The 12,980-nt window shown below is 39.1% G+C and overlaps 1 long non-coding RNA gene across 4 annotated transcripts in view; it reads right to left on the reverse strand.

The window, feature by feature from the left end:
* LOC118498544 overlaps nucleotides 1–12,980 on the reverse strand; it is a 73,475-nt gene that overhangs the window by 7,382 nt on the left and 53,113 nt on the right. The gene's annotated exons all lie outside the window — the stretch shown is intronic.

Below are 12,980 nucleotides of genomic sequence, written 5' to 3' on the forward strand. Positions count from 1 at the left end.
GATATTGTTATGTTGCAGAATTACATGCTTATGACTTTGTAATAAAAGATTTTGTAATAAAAAGGGGTGTTATTTTGCCTGACTCTGTATTAAAATTTTAAAAATTACACTATTTTTTCCTTTTCACTTAAATAAATCCATTCCAACCAGAGCTTGACAGCACATAAAATTCCTTTCTCAATATTTTTTCCTCACAAACCTTCTGCAACTTTCCATGTTCCTCTTTTTCTTTATCCTGAAACAATCATTTTACTTTAATGACAAAATTATTTCCTATTTGTCCCTTAAAAAACCAAAACTACAACAAACACGTTCTTCATACCTTTCCTTTCCAGAAAACATAGTCTATCTTCCTCACCTACGTTTCACATATAGTAATTCTCTTTAACTCTTATTTCCTGTAGTTTTGTAAAAAAAAAACATTATCTCTTTTATAAATCATTTTGACAATATCTGCTAGAGGTAGAAAAATATCATATATATACATATGTCCAGACATACACAGACATACAGAAAGAGACACAAACAGAAGCTACATAACTTTCATTCCAAAACTTTAGTCACGAATCAGGTACCTGCTCACATGGGTAAAAGCTTTTTATTGATACTTGTTATCTTATTGAGGTTGTGGACTAGATATTGGGGCAAGGAACTTCTACAACAGTGTATATTTTTAAAAGTTCCCCCCTCTTTCTTTGTCTCAGTAGGCGAAGTTTTGGTTATCATATGGGACATTTACATCTCAAAGACATGATGAAATTTACAACTTCCAGTATAGAGAAAGAATGTAAGAGTTCTCCTAGGTGGTTTGGGGTAATTGATATTTAAAATTCTCTTTTGTATTAGGGGCTACGGGATACGGGGAGTTTTGTCCATTTCCTTATCAATCACCACAGCCACCTCTACATTCTTATTACTTTCCCAAAGGTTCTACCTCTTCAGAATTTTAAGCAGGCTTTGTCACCAGTACCGGGGACCTTAATCTGCAACATCCTGTGCATTCTTAGCTTTAGAAAATGGCACAGTAAGATTTCCAACTTATCGTCCTGTTCTCCAGCCCCAAAGCTAGCAGAAGAGTGGAAAACCATATGCCCTTCCCTAATCTCACATCATCTTCCAACTTGGCATTGGTGTCCATCCAAACTGTCCACAGTAAAGAGCAGCCACATGTTTCACCTCTGACAGTGTGCTATACACAGTTTCTCAAAACAATCTCATTAAATCAGCCAGTGATCTTAGGGCACCCCCATACTCATGTCAACATGAGAAACGTCCAAAGCTGTAAGAATTTTTGCAGGTTTATTTGAGCCAAACTAATAACAATTGCTGGGAAGTAAAACCTCAACAGGTCGAGGAAATGCTCCAGAAAATGGAATTTTATACATTACCATCAAAAGACCTGATTTAAGTGGATTATGTGAAATCTACTGGTGACAGACTAGCAAGGCAGGAGAAAGCAAAGCAGGGAAACCTTTGGGAAGGGAAGGAAAGTAAAATGATCAATGCATACTTCTTTCAAATGGGTGGATACAGGATAGTTAAGTCAACAATTAACAAGATAAGAATAACAATGAGGGGATTTGTGGTCTCTGCTCTGGGGAGGTGGTTGTGCCCCAGGGGTTTGGAAAAAGGGAAGTTACCTTAATGCAAAATAAAAGACAATAGACAGGCTCAATTAAGGTCAAGATTGACTTTTGTCAGGGAAGATTCTAGCCTTGCACAGGACTGCCAGCCCTGACCAGCTCCTAGTTAGAAAGCTTTAATTTCAGACCATCCTGTGGTTACTTTGTTTCTGAGTTTAGTATATGGCCTATTTTCATTCACATTCACATGGTGGTTCACATGCATCTAGCATACAAGCCATTCCTTCACCACATAGAGTTCAATAGCCAACATGAGATTTTCCCCCTGATACCTCTTTCCCAAAGCTCATCTTGGGTCTCCTGAGTACCTCACCAATTGCTGGTTCTCAAACTGGCCAGGAGCTTCCCAGGTGTAAAGTTGAACTGGCCCTCACAGGGGTTAAAATATTTTTTAATTTCTCTTTATGTATCCTTTGTTACATGAATTACTTATTAGTGTTGCTCATTTTCCAAGATATTTTCGTATCTTGTGTTATTGATTTCTATTAAGTGCTTTTCTATATAGAAAACATACCTTTTATGACTTTATTTCTAATGTATTGACACATGTGTGGCCCAATAAATAGTCTGCTCTTGGTGAACATTCCATATACATTTGACTACAACTCGTATTCTGCAGTTGGGTATGGTGTACTATAACTATCAATTAGATCAAAATTGACTGATAGTGCTGCTTAGATTCTGTTTACTGACTTTTGGGGGGTCTTTTTATTCTACAAATTGCTGAGAGAATATTAAGTTGCGATCTGCACAGATTTGCCACTTTTTAAAAATCAACTAACCAGGTAAAGAACAACTGAATTATTTCCAGGTTTGGCAATAGTAAATAATGCTATGGTAAATAAAAGGAAGTTTAAGGGTGAGTGAACTATGGCCCAAAGACCCAATCTGTTTTGTAAGGCCAAGGGGCTAGCAATAGCTTTTACAATTTAAATGACTATAAAAATTAAAAGAATATTTCATGACACATGAAAGTGGAATGAAATTCAAACTTTAGTATTTATTTTAAAAATGTTTTGTTAGAATACATGTATACTGCAGGCCTGTGAGCCAAAGGGTCGCCGGTTTCATTCCCAGTCTAGGGCACATGCCTGGGTTGCAGGCCAGGTCCCCAGTAGTGGGCATGTAAGAGGCCACCACACATTGATGTTTCTTTCCCTCTCTTTCTCCCTCCCTTCTCCTCTCTCTAAAAATAAATAAATAAGATCTTTATTTTAAAAGGGGAAGGATACATGTATACTCATCCAGTTACATATTTTCTATGGCTTCTTTCATGCTACAATGGCAAAGTTAAGTAGTTGTGACAGAGACCATTGCCAACAAAAACTAAAATATTTACTATTTGGTACTTCACAGAAAAAGTTTACTAGACACTTGACTGAGATAAATACTTAGAAATGAGAGTGATGGATCATATAGTAATTGTATGTTTAACTTTAAAATAAATGTGAAACAAGCCCTGCCTGGTATGGATCAGCGGATTGAGTGCCAGCCTGCGAATGAAAGGGTCGCCGGTTCCATTCCCAGTCAGGGCACATGCCTGGGTTGCAGGCCAGGTACCCAGTAGGGGGCGCATGAGAGGCAACCACACATTGATGTTTCTCTCCCTCTATTTATCCTTCCCTTCCCCTCTCTCTAAAAATGAATAAATAAAATCTTAAAAAATTAAAAATAAAAATCTTTTATGTACCACCCTTTCTCCTCTGTGGAGCTCCCTTACAGGTAAGTCTCCTTCTCTCATTACTTCAGGCTACTGAATAGCCACCTCAGAAGTGACAACAGCATTTCTCCTCACCCATTTCTGCCCAAGTATTTGGAAAGATATGTTACTTCTTGTAGTACCTAAGAAGGGGCAGAATCAGATTCCCATTTGAGGCCCAGGGCTACCTCCTGCCCACTTTGAGAGGGTCCTATTTTTCAGAGCAAATAACAGTGCAAAAACCTACTGAAGGAATTTTTTGCTCACTCTCCCACAAATGTATTAAGAATCCTTAATGGATATCCCCTAGTGGCCTAAGGCTCAGGGAGAGTTTAGAGGTAGGAGTAGGAGGGGAGAGAAAGAAGCTGAAAGAGCAGAAAGGAAAGGAAAAAGCAGAAAAGAAAAAACATTCTGGGTTTGGCCACCCTTCCCCCATCCTATCAGTCCTACCAGGAACTATACACAGATATCAATACAACTTCCTGTAAGCCCAGGCCTTATCAGGCAACCTCCCTCCTAGCACCATTCCCCTTCCCCCTTTGCCTCTCATCTTACAGTTTTTGCCGTACAAATAAAGTATCCTTTCATTTCCGGGTTTAATTCTGCCCACCCTGCAACCTCATTAAGTACAATAAGAATTCAACTCTGAGGCTGAGAAGGGTGGGGAGCTGGTGAAGATGAGAAGGGGCTATATACCACACTGGTCACACCTCTACAAGTTGTTGTAGCTAACATGCATCAATTTAATGACCTGGAGGGTAAAGAGGTCACTTTACCCAAGACCCAAGAGCCTGCCTGTAACTTTATCTTCCCTGAAGGCTGTTTTTCCTTCCCTCCATTGCCTTCTTGAAGGCTATCTGGGAGACTTGTCTACTCAATGAGATTCTAGGGCCCATATACCTGTCTTTTTCTTAATATGAGTATGTGCTGGTAAGCTTCCATCGTGTTTGAATGCAGGCATTATAATATAGGTTTTCAAAGCAGATTATGTAACTCCATCCCCAGCCGGTGCATTTCAAAGCTATAAAACTCTAAGGTGCATGCATTATTGAATTAAGAAAGTTTCAACTTTCACAAACTTAATTTACTTTTCTGTTTTCATTTTGTCTTTCCTCTTATTCCTTTGGCATGTTTATTTTTCAAGTAAATGAATGGTAAATCACCTTTGGGAAAATTCACTTTACCTACTCCTGGAGATGACTGTCTCTCCCCCTCCCATGCTGTGTGTGGCAAGCCCCAGGCCTGGTGTCTTCTAAGACGTTAAAGCAGGGTTGTGGAGAGGAGATGTGAACTCAAGTCATCAGTTTGAAAAGGAACTACACAAACAAGAGCTCCAGGCAATATATCAGCCAGCACCAGTGGTATAGTGTTTTAACAACCAACACTCTGAAAAAGTCCTGGTTGGTACAATGGTACACTCTAACCATGACCAATTATAAGACACAAACTAAGGTTATTGAAGGTGAAGGTGGCAATAAGTACATACAGTGTTATTTCCCGAGTCCTTAAGAGTCACTCTAGCTCGAACTGATGTGTGATTGTGTGAGAGGCAACCAGTCAATGTTTGATATTTTCCTCTCTCCTTCTCCCTCCCTTCCCCTATCTCTAAAAATAAATAAATAAAATCTTAAAAAACAAGAATCACTCTAATACACCAAAGGTCTGTATAATTTAGACAAATGGCTTCATATCTCTTTTTTTAAGACTTTGTTTATTTTTAGAGAGAGGGGAAGGGAAGGAGAAAGACAGGGAGAGAAATATCAATGTGTGGTTGCCTCTCACATGCCCCCTACTGGGGACCTGGCCCACAACCTAGGCATGTGCTGGGACTGGGAATCGAACCAGTGACCCTTTGGTTCACAGCCCACGCTCAATCCACTGAGCTACACCAGCCAGGGCTGCTTCATAACTCTTGATGATGAGGTCCTCCTCTTGTCAGTAAAGAGGATGGACTGAGTAGTGCATAAGGAATAGTGCACGTGAAGGTGGAGAGATATGGAGGTCCCTTTGTTCCATAGCGGCCTCCTGAGACTCACGCACTTGTTGTCCAATGGCTCCCTCCTCCCTGACTTCCCATGAAGCAAAGGTAAATCAACAGACCCTAGAGTGGTTATAAATTCTAACACAAATTAAAGATAGTTGAGGGGAAGAAGGGATGGAACCAAGTAAACCTCAGAAACTTCAGCAGTGTTGTTTAGGGGTGAAATGCAATCCTGCTACTACAAATTAAATTTTTTGAGGTTACTGAGTTCTCAGCACTGTATTAATTCCTTTTTTAAATTTCCACATAAACGAGATGTGATAAATAGGTACTATCATTATAATTCCTGTTTTTTACACAAAGAAGTGGAGGTTCAAAGCAATTACTTGCTTATAATTACTCAATTGAGAACAAATCTGCCTTACTGAAGTTGTTACAGGTAGGTGATATTGTCACAGGTGGGCACAGGTAACCAGGTTCTTGGTGACTACGGGCAAAGAATTGAACCTAACATAGAGTTTATAGCAGAAAGAGAGAGAGCAGATTTATTAAGTGATAGTACACTCCACAGAACATGGGAGCAGGACAACTCTGAGCAGACACTGACCTCAAGGGCTGAAGGAATTCTATTCTTATAGGGCAAATATTTCCTGGCTTGTTCTGGCTTGGTTTTATTGAGCATGTTCAAGTAGTTATTGAAAGGACAAAACCAGCGTCATTTGTGGCATCATTTGCCTAGCAGGCCTGTGACCTTTTTAAGCATGACTGACATTTTACTCTTCTGAGCTTATCCTCCGGACTAGAAAATACTGGAAAGCAAGACTAGAACGAACCACTCCCTATAGCCACAGGCAGGCGATAACATTGGAATGAACTGCAGCCTCCTGATACAATGCCCCAACTGCCTTGGAGCCACACAACAGCAACCCCACCCTTTTTGATCCAATTACAATCGAACAAAAGTTCAAAGCCCCCACCTCTCAATGCTGGTGTAACTCTCTACACCATGCTCCTCTCCTTTCTTGGTGAATAAAAACATCATTCACTATACTTTCTTCTCTTTGTGAATTCTTTCACAGCCTACATCACCAACTACCCTAACAATTATATCACTTTAAAGCTGCTTACTGTACATGTGGTCTCCCTTAATTTTCCTTGACTGGCCACCAGGGAAGGGGGTCCCATAATGTTATTATAATGCTATTATAATGAAGCAGGGGTCATGTAGCATCTTCTGTGCAGATGCATTCATGATTCACCATGATTCCTCACTTTTCCAGAAAGTGGGAACAACTGCTCTTAGAATAGAGTCTCTGTCCTGTATCAATGTCCTTTGTCTTAGCCTTGGGGCACATTCAGAGATTCCTCCTTCCTGACTATCTCCTGCCTCAATGTGAGTGTAAAGCTTTTCAATTCCTAGCTCATGAATGCCTCCAGAGTTCAATTCTAACTGATCAAATTATTCCTTGCCTGAGAAAATTTGGTTTCCCTCTGCAACATATCAGATGCACTAAAAAACCATTGGATTCAAAATCTAAAAATAAGTTGTCAGGTGGAAAGTGTTTCTTGTCAGAATATGTACCCCTGCCATCCACGCCACTTGTCCTGGAACCCTGAAGTACCCAACCCCACACAGAGCAAGAATCAAAGCTCACAGGTGGCTTGGAGAATATTGTAGGGCTTTTAAACATGCCATACCATGAGGTACTTCTGTGGAATGTGGATTATTTTGAGCTAAAGGCAATTCTGGCTTCAGGCTCAAGAGAAACTTCTGCCTCTCCCTTTAACTGCCTAGAAAAGCCTGAATTAGCGGCCTTGCTCATAAGAGACTACCAGTGATAATCTTTTTGACCAAACTATAGGGGCAGGGACTTTTATTTACTAATCCTCCTTCTTCTTATCATCCTTCAAAGACCCTTTGAAGCCCTCAACGTGCAAGACTTTCATTCCTAGCTGAGAATGTATTATATACTTGACTCCCTTTTCTATCTCTGACTCTCTTACACATGTGGGGCCTCTGACTCACTCATGCTCATGCAGTTCCCATACATAGGAATATATTAAATTTGGTTATGGTTTCTTGCTAATCTGTCTCGTGTCTATTTGGTTATTAGATCTGGCAGAAGAACATTAAGGGTAGAGAAAACTTAGATCCTAGCCCACAGCTGGTACTGTCAGCAGGATGAACTCACTGGCTGAAACCCCATACCTCCCCACAAGGTTGCTACAGATCAAAAGATCCTGGGGCATCTGACATCGGCCACCAGAATGCAAGGTTTCTCACCATATCAGCACACTCCCAGATATCTGTCTATTGAATTCAGTGGAAGCAAAGTAGTGAGAATCTTTTTCTCTCACCCAAATTTAGATTAGCAAGAGAAAGTATTTGTGAAACTAAAACTGGAAAAGCCAGCATTCATACTGCTGCTTGTCACCTACCAGACCCAATAAGCAGAGACAGAGACTGAATCTCTATGGGTCCTTTATTCAGAGGGCTGGCAATCTGAGAAGATGGCCGGCGATCTGAGAAGATGGCCGGCGATCTGAGAAGATGGCCGGTGATCTGAGAAGATGGCGGGTTTGTACCCTAACAGGCCATCTTAAATTCCATTTTCAACAGACTCCTTTTTAAGGAGAAGAAAAGTGTAGGTAAGGGGTTTGGAATTCAGGGGAAAATGTTAATCAGATAAAAACCTGCAGCATTCTTCCATCTGCGTCTTGGGCAGTGAATGGCCTTTCTTTATCTGTGCCTGGGGTGGTGGGCGTCTCACCCTGGAGCACAACAGCTCACATACCATCTTGATTGCTTGCAGTCCTCCTGAGGCACAAAGGTGGAACTGCTTATGGTCTCCTGGAATCAAGGTGAGTCATAGCTTCAGTTCCCGAAACAACAGCTTTTTACATACATTGATTACTAAGAGTACCAGCTATTACGTGAAACTAAAACTTTTCCAACATTTTAGTCCCCCATTAAAACCAGTTTCTTGGATTAGCAACTCTGGTTACTTGGTATGAGTATCTTTTTTTTTTTTAAGAATATTTGAAACTTTTTTTTTTCAAGATTCTACTTATTTATTTTTTGAGAGGGAAGGGAGGGAGAAAGAGAGAGAAACATCAATGTGCGGTTGCTGGGGGCGATGGCCTGCAACCCAGGCATGTGCCCTGACTGAGAATCGAACCTGCGATGCTTTGGTTCGCAGCCCGCGCTCAATCCACTGAAGTAAGCCAGCCAGGGCTTGGTATGAGTGTTCATGGGTTTTGTTTTGCTCTGTCTGATTTCTTTCCTTCATCTAGTTATGTGTCCTGACGGCTTTGTCTTATCACTAGTGAGAACATTTTCCCTATGGCTTCTACCATCTAGAAGGTACCCTTGCCAAGATGTAACTTGCTCTCTATCTGGCCATGACAAGCTCTCAAGAAGATTACTGTGTCTCTCCTGATCCTCCTAGAGATGGTCTATAGGCTGTGGATCTAAGCTTAGGGAATCTTAAACCTTATTCTGTTCAAGATGGCAAAGTAAGTGATTCCCTGTGCTTTAGAACAGCTGTTTAAAGACAGGGCCCCCCATCTTTCTTAGGCTAACTCTACGAATGAACTTTCTTTTAAGGGTTGCATCTTTTGCACTCTCTTTTGGGGATGCCTTGTAACCATAGCAATGGTTCAAGTCACTACAGATTCCAATATCAAAGACATACGATGGATTGCTTTTAATTGAAAAAACTTCTAAATAGAAAAGAAAGAAAAAAATTTTTAGAGAGCTGTCACATTGTTATAATAGCTGATCATTGAGATACATACAAAACAACAAAAATAGAACATTTTCTTACACCATAGACAATAAAATGGATTAAATACTTAAATGTTAGACTCAAAACCATAAAAATCCTATAATGGAACCAAAAGAAAGAAATAAACAAATGAGACTACATCAAATGAAAAAGATTTTACACAGCAAAGGAGGCCATCAACAAAATGAAAGGACAGCCCACTGAATGGGAGAACATATTCACCAATGATATACCTGATGACCAGTTAATCTCCAAAATGAACAAAAAACTTACACAACTCAACACCTTCACCAAAAAGACAAACAATCCAATTTAAAAACAGATAAAAGGATCTGAATACACACTTCTCCAAAGCGGACATACAAATGGCCAATAGACATATGAAAAGATGCTCAAAGTCACTAATCATCAGAGATATGCAAACTAAAACTACAACGGGATATCATCTCACACTTGTCAGAATACCTACCATCAATAAATCAAAACCCAGCCCTGATGGGTATGGCTCAGTGGGTTGGGTGTCATCCCACAAACCAAAAGGTCACCAGTTCGATTCCCACTCAGGGTACATGCCTGAGTTGCAGGCCAGGTCCCCAGTTGGGGAGTGTGCAAGAGGCAACCAATTGTTGTTTCTCTCACACATTGATTTTTCTCTTGTCTCCCTTCCCTTCTCTCTAAAAATAAATAAATAACATCTTTAAATCAATAAATCAAAATCAAACAAGTGTTGGCAAAAACGAGGAGAAAAGGAAGCCCTCATGCACTGTTGGTGGGAATACACATTGGTGTTTCCACAGCCACTGTGGAAAGTAGTATGGAGTTACCACAAAAAATTAAAAATGAAACTGTCTTATGACCTAGGAATTCCACATCTGGGAATATATCCTAAGAAACCCAAAAAACTAAATCAAAACAATATATGCATCCCTATATTCACTGCAGTGTTACTTATAATAGTCAAGATTTGAAAGCAGCCCAAGTACCCATCAGTACATGAGTCCAAGTAAAAGCCGTGGTACATTTACAAAATGGAATACAATTCAGTCAAAAAAAATTTTTTTTACCCTTTGTGACAGTATAGACGGATCTGGAGAACATTATGCTAAGTGAAATAAGCCAGTCAGAGAAAGACAAATACCATTGGGTTCACTCATATGTGAAATCTAATGAACAAACTGAACTAATAAGCAAAATAGGGACAGACTCAGATATAGAACAGAATGATGGCTGTCAGGGAGAGTGTGTGTAGAACTGTATACCTGAAACCTATAATTTTATTGACCAATGTCATCTCAATAAATTAAAAAAGTTCTCCTAATCAGATGGAAAGACAGAAATTACAACAAAAATCAAAGTCTATTCATATACTTCCCTATTTACTCTTAGACATTTGCAGATATTGTAAAAGTCACAACACTGGAAATTTAATTTGTCCAGCACTTAAGAAGAAAGATGAAAGAAAACAAATGGTAAAATCTTACTAAAAGACAACCTAAAAATTTTGTATCTAAGAACTTGACTTGGTTACTCAGGTTGGAAGCTACAAAACATGGCCAGACAGAAATGTGGGCTAAACTTCATTTATAGCTAAGGTCCTACCAAACTGCTGCCAGCCCTCAAAGAAATTATAATTTAAAGTCTCAATGGTTATGAGGAATTTGCCAATTAGAAAAAAAATGAGTTAAATAAAACTGACATTAATGAGGTTAAAACAAAGGTTTAGTACACCACCACCAAAGACTGAATGGGCAAAAGTGACCACCTGTTTGTCACCCCAAATGAAAAGGTCCCAATAATTCTGCTACATTTACTCCAGTGTGGCGAAATTTCAAAGACTAGAAGGAAGGAATTACAATAAGAAACCTCACCAGTGATCCCTTGAGGAAACCAGCTGGTTAAATCAAGTTAAAGATTGATAACAGGGCCAGGGTCCTTAGCTTGACTTCTCAATGAGGACACAAAGCCTTTTTACTCAAGTAGAAAAAATGACAAGGAGATAGAAATTCTCAATACTCCTTCATATGGGAATTCCTGAACTTTGACAACAAAACCCATGGGTGAAGCCCTGACTCAGGGGACAATTAGATTTAAAAAATACGGAAATGTAAAGATTGATAAGATAAGGAAAATTGCAACATTTAAACTGGCTTTATGTTAGAAAAAGAAGTTAATGACAACTTTAACTGACTGCATTTCTTTTACCTGAAAGTATTGTAGAAATAGACATTGTGTCTCATTGTGGAAATGGGCCATGAAGCCTGTCAGTTCTTCTGGCTATCAGAGGGAAAGACTCTGGAAGGTCTTTACGCCCGCTGGGGTCCATTGAATTGTTTAATAATGCCAGAAATCCTTATTTTTTATCCCAGCTGAAATCTGACAAGATATTTGAAAGGATTCAATATTTTTTATCAGAAATTTAGACAAATTGGAAACTAAATTGTCACAGCCCAGTAGGAATTTTTTATATTTTCAGGCTCTCCCTAAGCTAAAATAAAACTATACACTCAGTGAGATGGGGAAGGAAATTACAGATTGTGTAGTGTGGAAGAAAAAGGAACACACCCAAAACCTGACAAGATCCTGAGAGGCCTGTGTTGCAGCCTTACAAACTAAGAGACCTAAAGTAACCACAGCAGAAGGTTTGAAACTAAAACTTTCTAACTAAAAGCAGTTCAGGGCCTGCAGGCATGCCCTAGGCCAGTATTTTTCCCTAACAAAGGTCAATCTTTGCCTTAACTGAGGCTACCTGTTGTCTTTTTGAATCTATGATAACATACCTTTAGAAAGTCAAATTTCCTTTATCCTAGACCCTCTATGCACACCCACCTCACTTGGAGGAGATGACAAATCCCCTCATTGTTGTTGTCATTCTGTTAATTGTTGACTGATGGCTGTACCTACCTATGTAAAAGATTGGACTATCATTTTACTTTTTATCCAGCCCCAGATGTTTCCCTGCTGTGCTTCCTCCCATTCTCCACATCTGTCACCAGTGGATTTCTATAACCCCTTCATGCCTCCTCTTTTGATTGTGATGTATAAAATAAGGTGCAAAACTGCCCTTTTCCAGAGCATTTTCTCAACTGGTTGAAGTTTTGCTTCCCAGCAATTGTAGTCGGTTTGGCTCAAATAAACTCACAAAACTTCTCTCAACAGGTTTGAATGTTTCTTAGGTTGAGTAGTTACACAAGTAGGTCAACCTATAAACTAGCAAGTTTCAATCCGAATTTTGAGAGCAATTGTGATCTTACACATCTCTGTGAAACCAGATATGCAGCTCTAGAAGCAGGTCAAGCCTGGCCAAGCCTACCTATCTTTATGCCTAATTCCAAACACTGAAGAAAAAAGAAGAAAAATATGGGAGACTACAGTGTTTTAGAAAGCACAACCTGCTTTTGTGGTTCCAAATCTCCCTTGCCAAGGACAAATATAGGATGATGCAAAAGTAGGTTTACAGTTTTTCATATGGAAAATAATACAGTAATTAATGAAAAATACTGTAACTTGATATAAAGAAAGTTTCATAAGAAATTTTACCTTAATTTTTGAAAGAAGTAAATTAAATAAAATGTAACTAGGACAAAAAGCTTCTTCTTAGGTGAACTCTTCAGCAATAATTATATTGTTAAAAATAATCTAAATGGTTTTTGTAACTTGAAACTTTAAAAAGTTTTGTTAGATAAATTAAATGACTATTCATTGAATGTCTAGACCATTTCCAAATAGATAAATAATGAAACATTAACTACTGAACATAGGTTTATCTACTTTTTGCTTCTTATTACAGAAAAATATATTTGGGCCTATTGGTAAACATGTCTTGTGCCACAGTTAAAAAATTTTGCTATAAGCTAATATATATTCCTAAA

This window comes from Phyllostomus discolor, chromosome X (assembly GCF_004126475.2).
Source record: "Phyllostomus discolor isolate MPI-MPIP mPhyDis1 chromosome X, mPhyDis1.pri.v3, whole genome shotgun sequence".
Classification (NCBI taxonomy): Eukaryota; Metazoa; Chordata; class Mammalia; order Chiroptera; family Phyllostomidae; genus Phyllostomus; species Phyllostomus discolor.